The following is an 18,822-nucleotide window of genomic DNA, read 5'->3' on the forward strand; positions in this document are numbered from 1 at the left end:
TGCATGCTCGATCCCTGGCCCCGGTCTGTCCCCCACCACACTCTTTCTGAAATGCAATGGAAAAAATATCCTCTGGTGAGGATTCAAACAAACAAACTCATAGGAGGGAACCACTCCAGTTTTTTGATGATCTGTGATTAGTTGAATTAAATTTTATGATTATTTTAGTGTGCACTCTTTTAACTTAGAAAAAAGTTCAATGTAAAACTGTAGAGTGTATATCACTGGCATCAGCCTCATTCATCTGGTGCCCAGAGTCTCATGCTTTATTTAATCTCACGATGTTTTGTACAGTAAAGTTTCATGGTTATATTTGTTTGACATTTCAGTGGTCAGGGCTTTACCGGTATAGAGTTGTGGGTTAATATTTTAGTGGTTGGGTTATTAATTTTTTTAATGACAAATAAGTTTATTGATGAAATTAAGTCAATTTAAAAAAAGATTTCTAAATGTCTTTCAATTGGGTTTTGTTTTGCATTCCTTGCTTTTATTTCCCCCCCAATTTATCTTTACTGTTGAAAGTGTTACAAATGTCCTATTCCCCCCCCCATTGACCCACTCCACCCCCAGGGTTAGATTTTAAGCTTAGGGTCCTGGGTCCCTGCTCTAGAGTCCTCTTGACAGTGCAAGGGTCTGGAGTCTGTGGTTCAGCTCCTGTGTCTGGCATCTTGCATCTGGTAACTGGTATCTGGTGTCCAGCACCCACTTAAAAGATCTGGGTTCCTAATCATGGATCTGAGTTCTGACTCCAGTGTCTGTGGTGTTTAGGTTGAACTGGATCTGGCTCTTTGTCTGGTGTCTGGATTCTGGTTGGGTGAGGCTGGTTTCCTGGATTCCTGTGTGGGGTCCATGTGCAGCTACATCGCCAGGTCTGACATATGGTGTCTTGTGTCAGACAGTCTCTGGCATCTAGTGTCTGGCATTCATGGTCCAGTGTCTGGCTTTGGGTCTAGGGGTTAGCTTTTCATTTTGGGTCTGCTATGGAGATGGGGATGGGGTCTGAGTCTGGCTCTGGTATCTAGTGTCTGTTAACTGATGGTCATTGTCTTCAATTCAATGCCAGCTGAAGACCTTAAGTTGGGGTGCGGTGAAAAGGAGACTTCATTCATTGAAAATAACTCAATGGTGTTACAGCATGGCTGGGAGAATAGCATGGCTGTTGAGAAGCTCAGTGTTTTTACAGGAGAATGATGAAGCTGCATCGATGTGGAAGCAGCTCTATTGTGCTACTTCTGAATTGTGAAGCACTGTGGCTCTGAGGGGGCCCTGGGGTGAGGCTACCCTGGATGAATTCCCTTTCAGGCTACACAGCTAAGCTCTGCTCTGCTCTAGTACAGGTGTTCCGGTCTGGTCCTGTCATTTATTCTTTGTCTAGTCTTGATGTCTTTATCAGTCCATTCAGTGTGGGAGGAAGTTTTCAGGTCACTCCCTGAATTGAGGTATGAGAAGTCCCTGTGTGGAAATGGATATGAGGCCATTAAAAAAAATTTGATCCCAGTCATCCACAAGGAGCCCTTCATAGTAGGTGTCAGTTTTCTTTTCAGCCACATATCTGCTCTGCTGTGTGAGCTGCACTGGGAGTCCTGTGGTAAGGGAGAGCTGGAGGCTGGGTTTTCTATCCCGGCTCCGACAGCTATGAAGGAGAAGAGGGGAGTCTGGGGAAGAATACGGTAGACCTGAGGGCAAAATTTCCATTATTGCTTGACACCGGTACGTGAGGGCAGAGTGGGTTTTTGTGTAAGGGTCAAGGAGGAAGTTGGAGATGAATTACTTATTATCATCGAATCTTTTACTTGCTGCTTTAGGTTTTGTTATTTATAGACAATCATTGCTTTTTACTCTAATACATTTATAAATAAATTACATCTTTTTAAAAAATCCATGAAAAGAACTCTGATTTACAAGTTTCTAGACAAGTCCTATCTTTGAAATGAAATAAAAAATTTGTAAGTCTAAGAAATACCTGAATTCATAAATACACTGACAAATAATCAAAATTAACAAGAAATTGATTATGGAACTCAATAAACCATTGTTCTCAATAAGTCATTGTTCTTATGACTTTTTAAAATATTGCCAATTTTAAAATCTCTATTTTCCAAATATAAGAAAAACTAAAAGGAGACATTCTACATTATTAACAAGGGCTTATTCACCAGGTTATAAGGACTGATAACTTAATAACATTCACATCACAATAGACTCCCAGAGGGAGACAAAGAGGTCAATGACTATGACTTACAATGAGGAGATTTTTGTCTATTGAAAATACATTAATTAGAGAAAACGAGATGGCGGCGTAGGTAACAGCTGCCGCCTCCCACAGCCACATTAAAATGACAACTAAAATACAGAATCACCATCACTCAAAACCTCCTGAAATCTGGCTGAACAGAACCCCTACAACCAGGGAGCTGAAGAAGGACTGAGACCAGTTGGAGGGGAGATGCGGGCAGATCAGGACTGAATCCGAGACTCGCCGTGGGCCCACACCTGGTGCCACGGTTTAAACCCAGGAGGGACATCTTGGAGGTGGAGGTTTCCTGGAGGAGTGAGGGGTGCCAGCCCCATATCATGTCCCCCAGTCCAGGGCTCCAGAGCCAGGAAGAGAAACCCCCACAACTTCAGGCTGTAAAAACCAGCAGGGACTGTCACTGAGAGTTACAGAGGGTGTGGGAGTCCCAGGCAGCTCCTCTTAAAGTGCCTACACATGGACTCAGACATGCTCCCTTTGAGCTCCAGTGCCAGGGAGCAGCTTGAAAGGAATCTGGGACACTTAGGGAGGAACTAACCTGCCTGAAATTGGGATGAGAGCTGGAGGGGCAGGTTTTTCCCAGGCAGAAGAGCTGGCAGAGGCCATTGCTCCTTTGGCAAGCCCTCCACCCACACAGCCAGCAGGCAGGAGCCATATGTGAATGTCCAGTACCGGGCTGACACCTTTGGCCCCACCCCGTGATTCCCGGAGGCCCCATCCCTTCCCACCTGCAAGTTCATCCAAGCCATTTCCAGTGGCTATTCTATGCAAGTGACCTCTCAAGCCTTATGCTTAGGATTTTTCTAAAGTCTCGCAAACAAGCATCAATGTGCCTCATATGTCTTGATAAGGGGCCCCAGGCCTGGCACTAGTGGCAGCCTGCATTGGCTCATAGCTTGGCCTTTCCTGGACAACACCAAGCCCAGCACAAATAGCAGCCAACTACAGTTTGCTGTGTAGCTCATGCTGGGTAGCCCTGGGCAAGGCACTGTCAGAGGCTGACTTGGCAGCCCCCCAGAAAGCCTCAGAGACAGTGGTCAGACTCAACCATGCTGGATTACAACCCTACCACATCCACGAGTGACACTCAAGGGGTGCACTTGGTGAACACCAAAGCCCCCCTGAAGTAAATCCTTCTCCATAGGGGTGTCTCCAGTATAGCAGATCTTTGGCTGTAGTTGCAGCTGGTCCTCACAGCTGATTGGCCTGGGGGTCAATTCCTCCCAGTGATGCCAACAGCAACCAAGGCTCAACTACAACAGGACAGTGCACACAACCCACGCAGGGGAGCACCTAGAAGGCACAGCTCAGGTGACTGGACCCTACAGGACACCTCCTACACAAAGCCACTCCACAAGTTCCAGGAGACATAACAGCTCTACCTAATACATAGAAACAAACACCTGGAAGCAGCCAAAATGTGGAGGCAAAGAAACATGTCACAAAGGAGAGGACAGAAGAAATCTCTAGAAAAGGAACTTAATGAAATAAATCCAAGCAAGCTAACAGATACAGAGTTCAGAATTTTGTTTATAAGGATTCTCAACCATATTAGTTAGAGTATTGCGAAAACAACTGATCTATTTGAACTGAACAATATGAAATTAAGGCTATATGAACTGAAATGAAGAATAATTTATAGGGAATCAACAGTAGAGTAGAGGACGCTCAGAATCAAATCAGCAATTTGGAACAGAGAGAACAAGAAACACCCAACCAGAAGAGCAAAGAAAAAAGAATCCAGAAATATGAAGATTGTATAAGGAGCCTCTGGGGCAACTTCAAGAGGTCCAACATTTGTATTATTGGGGTGCCAGAAGAAGAGAAAAGAGAGCAAGAAATTGATAAGCTATTTGAAAAAATAATTACAGAAAACTTCCCCTACCTGGGGAAAGAAATAGACTTACAAGTCCAGGAAGCACAGAGGGTCCCAAACAAGAGGAACCCAAAGAGGCCCACACCGAGACACATAAGGAAAATGCTAAAGCTTAAAGGCAAAGAGAATCTTAAAAGCAGCAGGAGAAAAGCAGTTAGTTCCCTACAAGGGAGCTCCCATAAGATTGTCACCTGATTTCTCAACCGAAACTTTGCAGGCCAAAAGGGAGTGGCAAGAAATATTCAAAATGATGAAAAGCAAGAACCTACAACAAAGCTATCATTTAGAGCTGAAGGTCAGATAAAGAGCTTCACAGATAAGAAAAAGCTAAAGGAGTTCATCACCACCAAACCAGTATTATATGAAATGTTGAAGTGTCTTCTTTAAGAAGGTAATGAACAAAAGAATCTGACAAACAAAATAGACCAAGAGACATTGAAGCATGCAGCTGATGGTCATATCTCAGATGGAATAGGGACGGGGTTGGGAGGTGGGAAGAGATTAACTAAAGAAGTTATTTGAGTATATGCATAACTCATGAACACACAGACAATAATGGAGTGAAGGCCTGGGGGGTGGGATTGTGAGCGATGTGGAGGGGGTCAATGGGGGAAAAAGTGGGACACCTGTAATACTTTAGCAATAAAGATAAATTAAAAAGTGATAATAATAGTGGCCCAGCCTGCATGGCTCAGTGTTTGAGCACGAACATTTGATCCAGGGCACATGCCTAACTTGCAGGCTAGATCCCCAGCAGGGGGTGTACAGGAAGCAGCTGATCAATGACTCTTTCTCATCACTGACGTTTCTAGCTCTCTCTTCCTCTCTCTTCCTCTCTATGAAATCAACAAAAACATATTTAAAAAATAATAATTGGGGTACAATACACGTAACACAAAACTGACCATCTTAGTCATTTTTACATCTACAATTCACTGGTCTGAAGTATATTCACACTGCTGTGCAGCCATCAGGACCCCCACCTCCACAACTCTTTTCATCTTGCAAAATGGAAACACTAAGTCCTTGTCCCCTCTCCTAGTGTCCTCTGGAAGCTTCCCTTCCACTTTCCATGCCTGGGACTATGACGCAAACAGGATGCCATGGAAGTGGGATTATCTGTATTTGTCCTTTTGTGGTGGGGTCATTTCCCTTAGCATAGTGTCGTCAAGATGCATGCATTCGGTCCTGGAGTGTATCCGAATTCCCCTCCTTTTAGGGCTTAGTAATACTGTGGGAGCAGGTAGTTTAGGTTTGGGAGGGTAAAGGGGCTGGCAGCTCCCTCCCCACTGTCCCCTGTTTTTGGCTCCTTCCTTGGAGGCTGAGGTTTGCTCCTGCAGGGCTGCAGATTCCCAGCCCGCAGATAACCATCCAGGTCTGGGAACCAGGAACAGAGCTCCAGCTGTTCCTGGGAGATGAGGACCTTCTCCTCACTCCCCAGATAGCCCTGCAGCTTTCACTCAGCTAATTTAAATATTAGGCACATGTATAGTTTTATTTTTATTATTTTTAAAAAATACATCTTTATTGATTTCAGAGAGAGGACGAGAGAGATAGAAACATCAATGATAAGAGAGTCAGTGATTGGCTGCCTCCTGCAGGCCTCCAACTGGGGATCAAGTCCATAATCCGTGCATGTGCCCTGACTGGGAATAGAACCGCAATCTCCTGGATCCTAGGCCAATGGTCAACAGCTGAGCCACACCTGGCTGGGCAGCACATGTATAGTTTTAAACAAAAGTTGAATTTCTAGCGTCAAAAGGAGTCATTTAAATATCTCTGCCCAGGCCCTTCCATGCGGCAGGAGCAGCCAGTGAAATGGACCCCAAGAGTCTCCTCCTGGCTTCTGCCTGTTCTTCCCGAGCCTCCTGGGCAGTGTCTGCGCCCTTTCTTGGTTTCCAGGGCTGGGGCAGGTTTTGTCCTCAGCTCAGTGCTCCTGCCCTCCCCCAGAGAAGGCTTGGCTGACCCTGATGACCACCTCCACCCCCACCCAGGGGGTCCCATCATTCCCCAGAAGTCCCCAAGACCCTGAGAAGTTCTGGCCTCAAACCATTAACAGACAGGCACAGATCTGTGGTCTGACCGAGCTGTTCACATGGGCAATGTGAAGCCAGGAGGGGACATTTGCAAGGCCTTCCAAAGTGTGACCTGTTCATGTATTCATCATATGTTGAGGAGTGCTTCCAACCTTAGGCCAGGTGCTAGTCACAACCCTTGGGCTCCTACAGACACTGGAAGAATGTTTAAACTAATTTTAACATGTAGACACCACCCTTGTGATATGCCAGGTGTTCCCATCGCTTTTGAAACATTAATTTTTAACACTCTCCATAACCTCAGAGAGGGTAAGGTTTTTATTATTTCTGAGTGTCAGATGTGGAAACCGAGGCACAAATAATACTGCTCTCAAACCTTGCGCTTGTAAAGTACAAATATTAGCACCTCATAACTGCTGTGGACCACACATCTGGGCACAGTTTGGCTGGGTTCCTCTGCCTCAAGGTCTCTGTGAGGCAGGAGATGGGTTTGAACTTCAGCTCAATTGGGGAGAGGCTTCTTCCCAAAGTCATTCACCTGCTGTTCATCAGGGTGCAGTTTGGACTGAGAGCCTGGGTTCCTGCCTGCTGGCCTGGGCCTTCCCTTGGTTCTCTCCTATGGGGCATCTACATAGGGCAGCTCAAACCATGGGCTCTTTCTCTCCCTGTTTCAGAGATATGACAGACAAAGACAGAGAGACAGAGAGACACATACGAAGAGAAAGTGAAATAGAGGCCAAGAAAAAGGAAGGGAACTCAAGGATGAGAGTATGAGAGAAGTGTCAGGACCTGACATCCCATCACCTGGGCTGTACTCTACGTTGTTCAGGAGCCAGTTACTGAGCCCTTAGCAGATACAAGAGAATGTTCCCACCCAGAGGCTGGAATCACTAGAAGCCACTGTGAAGGCTCCTACCACATGGACCTGCATGAGGCACTTGGTCTGGTTCTGAGCCTAAGTAGAGACCCCTGGAAGATTTTACGCCAGTGAATGACAATATTTGAATTTCCTGTCATTTCAAATCCTTAAAGATGCAGACTTGAAAATGAGGCCAAAGTGGGTAGTGACTCTCCCAAGACCAGAGGCATGTTTTGCGCAGGATTCACCTGGGGTCCCCCTTATTCTTGTACTTCTTCCACCTCTACACTTGTGCAGCAGATTCATGGGAGAGCAGCCCACAGATGTTAGGGACGTTATGTCATCCATACCTGATAGTGTCCTTGGGAAATGGTGTTTAGCGTCATTTTCATTGTGCTGGTTGGGAGGTTGATGAGGCCCTGAGAGGCACAGAGGCTTCCCCAGGACACGATCTTGGGAGAAAAGGAGCTACGAGCTCAGCTTTCTCCTCCTAGCCGGAGCCCTGGTCCATCCCAAGGAAGCTGTGGGATGGCTGGGTTAGGTGCTGGTGTGCAGGTCTAGACATGTCATGGGCGAGGAAGATGAGTGTTCAGAAGCCCAGAGGAGCTTTCGGTGGCTCTGATTGGAGGAAAGGGTCCAGGTCCCAGAACCTTGAGGGGTGACCTCACTTCCTTGGTGACAGGCCCCCAATAGAACTTAGAACTCTGGTAACCAGCTACCCACATTCTAGAGACAACTGCCTTTCCAGATCACTTGACTGGAGGTGGTCAGGAGACTAGGATGTCTCTCTTTTGCTTCCCATGCTTCTGTGGCTCTGGGCAGAAAAAATCCTGAAGTGAGAGATGTTTCTGTTGCTGTAGAAATTGGTGCAAATGCCACCGTGGACAACCCTTGCCCTCTGGCCCGAGGCACCATCTGGTAACAGAGGGCAGCCTAAGGTAGGCCCATCCAGGCCAGACCCCAAATGGGGTCCCACCTTGGCAGCTCTATACCTCTTACCTCTCCTCCTGAGTATGTGTGTGTGCTGGGTGTAGTGAGGGAAAGCGTGGGGTGAGGGGGCTCATCCTGGGCAGTAGGTTGTTAGGTATCAGAAGCCTGGAGGGTCTGTCATGTTCATGGCCCAGGTCATGGCTTACAGGAAGGGAAGTTGAGTGCTGGGGACCAAGCTCCTTTATCCACTTGTTACTATGGAGTCCTCCAGGGTTCATCGTGTTCCTTCCCTGCCTGGAGGTCTTTGCAGATGGTCCTCTGTGCCTGATCTGGGGAGGAGCATTTGTGGTGGGCATCTCCCCCAGTGACAGTGCCCAGGGAGGCCCTTGATGCCCCTGGTCTGGGACTGGGCCCTGACTCTGTAGACCTCCAATGAAGACGTTATACAGGGGCTGACTGACGTGTTAACTTATGCCAGGAGCCTGTATAAAGGACAAGAGGACCGGGCCAGGAAAACGTTCTCCTGCCGGTCTAAGGTGAGAGGGGGCCCAGGTGACTGGGTTGAGACCAGAACCCAGACTCAAATCTGGGGCCTCAAAATTTTACAGGCCCACTCCCAAAGAAATCTTTACTTCCAACACTTCCCACCAGTTCCTGGTAGGCTAGAATTCCAGTCTTCAAGTATTTGTTGGGATCATAGAGAAAACATCTTTTGCTGTCTTTGCCTTTTAATCATTTCATTGATTAACTCCCAGCCCCATGTATCCTGTGGACCAGTCCCAGCTTGACTTTCCTTGGAGACCTTCTCCGAGCCTCACACATCATCACACTGACAAATGCTGTGTATTTAAACAAATGGGAAGGGATTAAGGTATTGGATACATTTCTCTGCCGCTTGTCATCTCAGAGAGCATGGCCAACCAGTGTAGGAGGCCAGGTCAGGAGCTGGGGCCTCACTGCCCTCACATCCCATAAAGAAGGGAATTTTCCTCAGTGCCCAGCCTTTCACTGCTGTTAGACCTTGATGTGATTCAGTTCTTGCTAGTGCAGCAGGGCTGCCGGGAGCACCCTCACTGTGTCCTAACACACTGTGGTAGTTTGCCAGGGCTGCCGTTCCACAGGACCACGGATGGGCTGGAGGATCCTGATGCCTCCTGGCTCAGTGTCCGCTCTGTCTTTGCAGAGCTCCCAGGAGAACATCATCAAGGTACTGGACCACAGGCCCCACTACACCACCTACTGGGTCAGGGTGCAGGCGCAACAGGCCCACAACCCCTTCAAGTGCTGGTCTGAGGTGAGAACTGGCCCAGATTGATCTCCACACCAAGGACCCCAAAATGACCAGGGAAAACCAAGAACCCAGATTCACATCTGGGGTCTTCCCCAGTGCCCTCCTAGAGCCTTCCCACTACAGTGTCCACAGTCCCATGACAAAGGAGCCCAGACCTCCAGTCCTCCCTCCAGCTACATGGAAGAGAAAAAAATCACTTCTCACATACTTGTAGGAATATTAGAAAAAAGAATATGTTTCACTTCACAGTAGACCATGAGCGCATTTGCACGATGCTGTTTTCTTTTTTTAAAAAAATATATCTTTACTGATTTCAGAGAGAGGAAGGGAGAGAGAGAGAGATAGAAACATCAATAATGAGAGAGCCATTGATCGGCTGCCTCCTGCACACCCTCACCTCGGGATGGAGCCTGCAATCTCAGCATGTGACCTGACTGGGAGTTGAACCATGATCTCCTGTATCCTAGGTTGATGCTCAACCACTGAGCCATTCTGGCTGGGCTGTTTTTCTTCTTTTAACTACCCACCCCAGGTATCCTGTGGAGCAGTCAGCTCCACTGTCCTTGCAGACCTGGTGCAGTAACAGAGGTCACTTGTCACAGTGATGCAGCTTTTCAGTGCTGTGGACATTGCCCTAATGCAGTTCAGAGGCCATGTCAGCAGTGCTGCTGGGAACACTTAAGTGTGTCCCAGTGGACAGTATAAGGTGCTTGGGCTGCCGTAACACAGGACCACACTGGGTGGAGTGAACAGCAGACATTCATTTTCTCACAACTCCAGGGGCTGGAAGTTAGAGCTAAGGGCTATTTCTCCTGAGGGGTCTGTCCTTGGCTTATAGATGGCCATCTTCTCTCTCTGTGTCACATGGACTCCCCTCTGTGCTTCCATGAGTCCTCCTCTCCTTTTCAAAGGACTATGGTCATATTTGACTAAGGCCCACACCACTGAACTCATTTAACCTTGATTACCTTTTTAAAGACTAAAACTTAAATGCAGTCCCATTCTGAAGTTCCATGGATTCCAAAATCATAGAATTTGGGGGACACAATTCAGACCACAATGTATAGTATCCTCCTCTGGAGATAGTCGCCCCCCTGCTGATGGAAGGACAGGCACATGTAAAACTTGCACAGCTGCAGGCAGATTCCAAATCCAAAGGGCTGTAGCAGTGATGCTGCCAACAGCAGTTTCTGATGATGGCCGCTGCCTTGCTCCCAGCCTGGCCCTTGGGTTTCTCACTCACTGAAATATTTACCTATACGATAACAATTCTCCAAGGCCATTGCAGTGTTCCTTCTTTGACAGTTGCCTCACTGGTACTTTGACTCACCTGTCAGCTTTGCATAGGTCACATGAATTTGTTCCTTCTTGGGTCATCTGCTCAGATTCCTCATGATCACCTTTCTCCAGTCTGGAGTCTCCAGGCATTTGCCCCTTTGCAGAATCTGGAGCCTCCATACTGGGGCCCTTTTACACTAAAGGGTCTCAAGATGCCCTTTAGTGTAAAAGGAACAAACATAAGTGTCTTCTTTGAGGTCAATGGTTTTCATAGGCCATGTCTACAGTGTACGCTGTCCCCAAACTGGGGAAGGACAAGATACCTAGACACTTTCCATCTATGTCAGGAGCAGATAAGTCTCAGGTAGCTGAGAGGGAATGTCATACAGGACAGTTATCACTTCTTAGCTGCATGACCTTGAGGAGACAATTGACATCCGCAAGCCTCTGTGTTCTCATCTCTATAATGGGAATGTTTCTTGAGGACTCATGGGGACAATGCTCTTCATAAGGACTATTAATACAAGGAGGTCTGATATTCCTCAGCCAAAAAAAAGAAAACATGCCTAGAAGCTAACAATTGTATGAACATCACTCCCGCCCCCCCCCCCCACCCCCAGCAAACTTAAGTAGTATTTTGAAAACCTAGAACCTCGTTCAACCTGGGCATTGCTGTCCCTCCTCTTGCACCTGCCCTTAAGGGGCTGGGACTTCCTGGGTGAGTTCCAGACCTCAATCCTACTGGGATTCACAGTGGTGCATTTGACTGGATGTCCCTCCTTGTCCCACCCAGTATGTGGCTGAGTTAACTTTTAACCTACATGAGGCCTTCAGGCCCAGCCAGGTGTGGCTCAGCGGTTGAGCGTCGACCTGGGATCCAGGCGATCGGGGTTCGATTCCCAGTCAGGGCACATGCCTGGGTTGCGGGCTTAATCAATGACTCTCTCATCATTGATGTTTCTATCTCTCTCTCTCTCCCTCCCCTTTCCTCTCTCTGAAATCAATAAAGATATATTTAAAAAAAAAAAAAATGAGGCCTTCAGGATGCAGACCCTCCAAGAAGGCACCCTGGAGAAGGTGGCGTCATCCACAGTACCAGGTTTCCAAGATGGAATCCCCCCCACATCTGCAGGTTCATGTTCATGTACCCAGACCTCTCTAGAGCCCAATGGTTCCTGGGTGAGCTGTTTACTAGGTGAGCGCATGCTCCCTCTTCTGCACACTAGTGAGTCTGCCCACAGTTAGCTGTGTGTCTTGAAAATGTCACCGTACTGTCTGAGCCTCAGTTTGCTCCACTGAAAAGTGGGGTGGTAGAGGAGAAACTTCATAAGGTTCTTGTAGGGACTACTTTGGGGACAAACCATAGCCAGTCTTACCTGCTGCCTGGCTCAGCAGAAAGGGCTGCTGGGAGTGCTGCGGTTGTTTGTGGTAATTATTTTTCTCTGTCCTGTGAAAGTCCCCTGACTCTCCCATCAGCAGCCTGATGGAAAACAGCCTGCCAAGCAGTTTGAGATTTCACCTAGCTGGCCTCTGTTCTGGTCCTTGGTGTAGGCAGATTAGGGATCTCTGGGGAGAGATGACAAGGGGCCCCGGGCCCACTCAGATATCTGGGATGGTTCTGGTTGGAGTTAATTTGCAGGACAATGTATATTAGGCTCTTACTACCAGCAGGCACTTTTGGAGACACTTAGCCTAACTCAGTGAATGAAACAGACACAATCCCTGAGTATCAATTCAAGTCAGCGAGTCAGACAATCACATTGCCCATCATTCACAGGTCCTGTCCACCATCCATCAGATCTGATGTAATCAGGGTGTTCACTGCATGTGGAGATAAAGGGCCATATAATGACCAGGGTGACACACCACAGGACCAAGTCATAAAGTGAGTGGTCTGCGGGTCCAGAAGGAGGCCTCCTGTGACTACAGGCTGGAGGCTTAGGGTGAATGGGCCCTGACAGAGCCCTAATTTTACACATTTGCTGATTCCCAGGGGAGGGCTGAGGTCTTGAGGCTTCTACTCCAGGAGGACAGGGGTCAAAGAGAAAAGTGGATGGGTCGCAATCCCCCTAGCACCAGAGGCAAGGCTGGAATGAATTGTCCCCTAGAATCCTATCCCCACCACAGACCCATCCAGCTCTGCCTGCTCCTCTTCACATGCATCTCTCCTGATGGCCATGGCCAGGCTCAGAACAAAACTGTGATGTGCAGGCTGCTCACATGTCTGTCTCAGTCCTCAGCCAGATGTCCAGGTACACAGAGGGCTGGGCTGGGCTGTGTACAGGACCTTCAGCCCAGCTGTCAGTGGGAGGAAGACTCACAGACTCTGTGTTAAACCTGCTGGATCACCATTCCTGCTATTCTCATGACAGCCACACAGGGGTCGAAGGTGGCATGGGGCTGGTGTCTGGATGGGCAGGAACAGCCATAGAGGCTCAGTCCCAAACAAGGGTTCCATGGGAGGGCAGTGTGGAAGGAAAGACCAGGAATCTGACTCTGCTGCCTACCTGACTCTGCAAGGCCATTTCTTCTGTGATGGGAACTTGGCTGGATCGGGTTCAGCCAACCCCTACATTTCCCCTGGGTCATACTGAACCAGGCTTTTGTGTGGGTGAAACACCCTGCCCTACACCTGGTGCACCTCCTCCAAAGTCTTTGGGTAGAGCTGGAGCATCTTGAGCCCACTGGGGCAGAGCTGGAAGGTGAGGGGACTGCAGTTTGGGAAGATGATCTGGGGGTTGTGGAGTCCAGGTTTTATGGGCTGGAGGACCCTCAAAGTCAGTGGAATCTTTCCTGGCTCTTGGAAGGCACGGGACAGTGAGGCATGTGGGTGAACCAGTCTTTCTAACCTGCTCCAGAACCACCTCCAGAGCTTCAGAGCACTCCAGAGCCAGAGAAAAGGCCTGCTGCAGGGCTAGAGCCTGATCCAGCTGTGCTCACACTGCAGCCAGAGTCACCCACATCAACCCTTCCTGATCTGGAGCAAGCACCAACCTCACTTTCAGCCCCAGGGCCAGCTCTTGGGCTGGAGCCATCTTGACCACGAGCTTTGATATAATTCTAAGAATAAAGCCAGTGCCATCCCCAGCATCCGACTACCCCTGGGCTGTGACCACTAAGCACCAGTTAAGGGAGGAGAAGGATAATATCCTGACTGTCCCTCCAGGACTGGTGGCAGAGCCACTGACAGCTATGGATGCAGCTATGGGGGAGCTCTCCGGGTGAGGTGGGAGAGGCCTTCCCTCTGTCCTTAGCTGCCCGGACTGCCTTTCCCTTCTCTGTACTCCTATGATCTGGATCCAAATTCCAGCTCTCCCACTTGGCACCCATGGGTCCTGGACAATTTTCTCAACCCCCAAGCCTTCTCTGTCCACCTGCGGACATGAGATGGACACTCACAAGATCTGCACAGAGTGGCTGTGCAGATTAGATGAGGGCAGTCACACAGAAAGCTGGTTGGGGCCTGGATGGTATAGAGCTCATTGTGGTCAGCCATGCACATGGGTCCCCCATCTCTGTGCCCATGAGGCTCGGTGGCTTCAGCACTTATTAGGCACCTGATGTGTACTTAACTACAAAGGAGAACGAACAGTTCATGGTTGTTGCTGCCACAGAAGAATGTGCACTGAATAGGGATTTGGGCCATAGGGGTGATCAGATCCTGCAAGATGCCCCTTGGTGAGCAGACATGAGTCACATCCTGGAGTTTGGACTGAGGAAAGGCTGGAGGCAGGTCTTGGGCCCTTGGTCATCCAGTGCGGGGTACCCTCGGTGGACAGAGAATGAATCCCAGGTACTCCAAGGCTCAGGCCACATCCCCAGGTTCTTGAGTTTCAGTCTTGACCAGTGACTCCTGCTGGAGGTTGGGGACCTTGAGCCGGGGTATTGCCGGGCTGGGTGACACTTCCCTTTCTCCCAAGGACTGTTCCCAGAGGTGCTTCTTTACCAATACCTGGGCTCTATCTGGTCCCAGTGAGAAAATCCTGGCAATGAGCAGCTGGAACCAAATGTCCGTGCCACCATCATACAGTTCAATCGTGTGGCCATCTGTGTTATGACTATCTGCCTTGAGCACCCAAGCATGATGGCCCAGGACAGGGCCAAAGTGGTGGAGCACTGGGTTAAGGTGGCCAAGGTATGTGATAGGAGGCCCAGTGGAGTCTCTATGTGGAATCTTGGAAAAGGCCTCTACTGCTTTGTCAACCCTCAGGACTGAGGCCTGAGCCCCAACACAGTCTCTAGGTCCTCTCTGCCAGGGGCATGCTGACCTTGACTCTCAGGTCTCAGTGATGGGGTTCACTTCCTACTTAGCTCTTTCCTTGGCTTGTGCTAAGACTTGCTCTCTGTGAGTTTTGGTCTTTGGGTCTTAAACATGCCCACCCTGAGCATCTGCCTCACCCAGGAGGGGGTATCTATTGAGGGGGACTGAAGCTAGAGCTCCAGCTCACCACCTCACAGCCCATCTCTCCCCTTCCCAGGAGTGCAGAACCCTGGAGAACTTCTCCCTACATGCCATCTTGTCGGGTCTGGAGAGCATGAATGTCCATCGCCTAAAGAAGACATGGAGAGAAGTTTCCAGGTGTGTGGGCCTCTTCCATCAGAGGACTGGGTGTCTTCCATATGTCTCCCAATGTCCCCTTACCTCCTGGGAGGCAGCCAACCCTGGGGACAGGGACTGGGTTGGTGCGTGGAGTGTCTAAGCCTCCCTGGGACCTCAGGCCACCAACTGTGTTTCAGGAGTCTGTTTCCTTAAATGTCAGAGACTGCATTGAGAAAAGGTGCAGATTTGCAAGTGTTTCCAGCACCAGAACCCTATGCCCAGCTGAAACAAGAACTGGTCAAAACTGCTCAATAGCAATGGGAATGGGGGCCCAGTTGACCAACATGAGAGCCCTGCCCCAGTCCCACAGAGACCTTCCTGCTCAGAGGAACCCATGAAGACCCTCACCCCGGGACTTTGAAACTTTAGATTGTCAAAAGGAATTTGCCCTTAATGCCCCTCACCTATCATTCCTAAACATGTCTCTCCTCTGTCCCTCCCCTCAGGAGGAGCACAGTCAATGAAAAAACTGTGTAAGGAAGACAACCCAGCAATCTGGAAGAAGCTCATGAAGGTAGAGCTAGGTGGAGATCTGGAAAGAGAAGAGGGTGTGAGGGAAGCAGGGACTGTGCAGGATGTGGCTTTGGTAGTTTGTCCCTTAAAGATTCTCTGAAAATTTTCAACCTCTCTCTCCTGATTAAGAGGAAGAGTTTCTGTTTGGTCCATGAGCAGGCAGGGGGCAGTTTCAGAGGAAGGAGGCCCAGTCACAATACACAGTGGTGGTGTCTGGGCTGCTGCAGAATGGGGTGCAGGGCTGGCAGATTGAGCACGTCTCTGGATTTCATGCGGATCCATCCGCTGGCACTTAGCTTCTTCTAGGCTGTGGGGTGAATGGGGTGGGTGGGTACCTTTCCTCCCCAAACCAGCCCAGCCTGTCCTCAGGAAGCCAGGGCCCTGCTGCTCCTTCGGTCTTCATCACACATCCAAGGAGAGTGACCCTGCCTGCCCCAGGGATGGGCCCTGCTGGGGATTTCCCCTAGCCAAGTGAACAAAGGGCTGTTTGGCCATGCGTCCCAACTGCTGGACCAGAGACAGAGGTGTGCATTCTGTGCTTCCCACTGCCCCATGTAGCACTCACTGCCAGTCTGTCATAGTCAGGATTCTCACCCAGTGCTCAGTGGGCACTAACATGGGCCAGGATGCTTCTGAAAAGTGTATTGGGAGCTGACGCATTGTTAGTGAGGGGGCAGCTGGAGCACTAGGCTCATTTCCCCTCATTGACACACCCTCTTGGGTGGGTCAGATGCTCAGGATGGGCACATTGAGCACAGACCTCAGATGTTTCATGTCGACCAGGTGGCAAAGTGTTCCCTCACCGCAAGCCGCAGGGGGCGCGGCGTTGCCTGGGCCCCCTGCCGGGTGCCTCCGCGGTGGGCGGCGCGCGGGATCACGCCGTTCCCCGCCTTTCGGGGCACCGGGTCCCCCAAGGGGGACTCTGCGGTCTTCCCCGGCATAGCGCAGTCCCACGGGGCGCCACGCCGTCTGGGCGTGCCCTGTGGATCCCGGGGGGCGCCCTTCAGTGATCGTGGGGCCGGGGCTCCCATCCGGGAGCCGGGTTCCCAGAGGATGCCACCGGACGATGCCACGCCCGCCCCGCCCCTCCCAGACACCTTCTCCAGGCGCACCAAACGCGCCCGGGCCGCCTGCTCCTGGGACAGCCCACGGGGGTCTCTGCCAAGGGCGGGAGACGGCCGGGGCTGGGAGGCTTGGGGCCGGCGGCGTCGGGGGGAGCGGAGCGGTCGCGTTGCGCTGGGCGGGCGGCGGGTCCCGGGGCCCCGCCCCGGGGGCCGTGGAAACATCTGGCGGGCAGGACAGGCCGGGGCGGCCTGGAGCGCGCAGCGGGCCCCGGGCGCGGGCGCGCTGGGGCTCGGCGGGCCGCCCGGCACGGGGCGGCCGAGAAAGGAAAGAGAGCAAGGAAGGAAAAGGAGAGAGAGGGCCAAAGAAAAAGCCTACGGCACCCGGTATTCCCAGGCGGTCTCCCATCCAAGTACTAACCAGGCCCGACCCTGCTTAGCTTCCGAGATCAGACGAGATCGGGCGCGTTCAGGGTGGTATGGCCGTAGACGCTGGAGGCGGCCTCCCGGCGCCCCAAGAGCCCGCGCCTGCTCCCCTCCGCGGCCCCCGGGTCCCCGCACGCCCCGGCTGCGCCCGCGCCGCCTGCCGCGCGCCTCCCCGGGCCCCCGGAGACCGCTGCGGTGCGGGGCCCTGCCGGGGCGGCGCGCGCTTCCCTTCCCGAGCCCAGGGACGGTGGTGGGGGGGGGGGAACGACAGCGCTTTTGCGGGAGGGACGCCCTGGGGGGCGCCCAAGGGGGTGCCCTCCCCACCCGCTCCGGACGCGGCCCCCTTGCGGGTGGCGGAGGGCGGGGACCGCCCCCGGCCTCCCGGGCCCCCCGCAAGCCGCCTCGGGATGGGGGGTGGGGGGAGCACGGCGTTGCCTGGGCCCCCTGCCGGGTGCCTCCCCTGTGGGCGGCTTGCGGGATCGCGCAGTTCCCCGCCTTTCGGGGCACCGGGTCCCCCAAGGGGGATTCTGCGGTCTTCCGGGCATAGGGACCGATTGCTGAATGCAGCCGCTCCGTGGCTGGGATGCAGGTCTCTGGGAGTGCTGTGACTCGCGTGTCCTCATCTACGTCCATCAGCAGTGTGACCGGGTTCAGCCCCCGTGGCATTTTTCACACTGGACACACATATGTCCCTCACACTTGCTCGGGGAATGTCTAATTCAGCTCCACAATGATTGCCTGTGCCCAGGGTGCCGGCGCCCGCCAGCAGATTCGCATGGTCCTGAGGAAGGGGGGAGGATGGAGAAAAGACAGACAGAAAACGATGGAATCCGGAGGACTGCAGCTCGTGACTGCTGCAGCCCCGAGTTTATTTTCCAAGCTCAGTTTCTATCACCGCTTTTTGTTTGCTGAATACCACCTCGCCGGGCATTTTTTCCCCTTGCCCCATACAAAGTAATTCCTTCAAGGCCCTATGGATGTTCTTTCAGAGTAAACATCCTGCCTCCTGCAGGAGCTCAGACCTTGGTAACTACCTTTGTCTCGGCTTCTAATAGGAACTTTTTGGGGAGTATTGAGTGCTTGGCTTGGTATGTGGCTTGACTGTCCCTTAACCCTTCAGACAGGGGCCAGCTTCCTAATAAGCCTTTCTAGAATTTATGGCCGCAAGCGAAATTAGTATCGCCTTGGTGCCTCAAGGTCTGGGTCAGGGAGCAGGAGAGCACATCTGCAGCTCACCCAGGCAGCCCCTCTGTGCCTGGGGCCACAGCAGCTCACCCACATCTCCCCGGGAGCAGGGGAGCACATCTGCAGCTCACCCATCACTGTCCTGGGGCCACAGCGGCTCCCCACATCTCCCTGGGAGCAGGGGAGCACATCTGCAGCTCACCCATCACTGTCCTGGGGCCACAGCAGCTCCCCACATCTCCCTGGGAGCAGGGGGACACATCGGCAGCTCACCCATCACTGTCCTGGGGCCACAGCAGCTCACCTACATCTCCCAGGGACCAGGGGGACACATCTGCAGCTCACCCACACAGCTCCTCTGTGCCTGGGGCCACAGCAGCTCACCCACATCTCCCTGGGAGCAGGGGAGCACATCTGCAGCTCACCCATCACTGTCCTGGGGCCACAGCAGCTCACCTACATCTCCCTGGGAGCAGGGGAGCACATCTGCAGCTCACCCACACAGCTCCTCTG

At 51.5% G+C, this 18,822-nt stretch overlaps 1 long non-coding RNA gene and 1 other non-coding gene across 3 annotated transcripts in view; one reads left to right on the plus strand and one right to left on the minus strand.

Annotated features, from left to right (window-relative positions):
- The window catches only part of LOC148090299 (uncharacterized), a 37,761-nt gene that overhangs the window by 13,821 nt on the left and 5,118 nt on the right, over nt 1-18,822 (plus strand). The window contains exons 2-3 of one of the 2 annotated variants that reach the window (XR_015713880.1): nt 15,003-15,103; nt 15,571-15,805. This is a non-coding gene — a long non-coding RNA (uncharacterized LOC148090299). Of the gene's footprint in view, nt 1-15,002; nt 15,104-15,570; nt 15,806-18,822 lie in introns of those variants that run through there. The other variant, XR_015713881.1, reaches the window with a different exon arrangement.
- Nucleotides 17,071-17,189, minus strand: LOC148090300 (5S ribosomal RNA). Its single transcript, XR_015713882.1, has one exon. It is a non-coding gene; the product is annotated as a 5S ribosomal RNA (ribosomal RNA).

Source organism: Miniopterus natalensis, unplaced genomic scaffold (assembly GCF_054644295.1).
Source record: "Miniopterus natalensis isolate mMinNat1 unplaced genomic scaffold, mMinNat1.hap1 Scaffold_60, whole genome shotgun sequence".
Lineage (NCBI taxonomy): Eukaryota > Metazoa > Chordata > Mammalia > Chiroptera > Miniopteridae > Miniopterus > Miniopterus natalensis.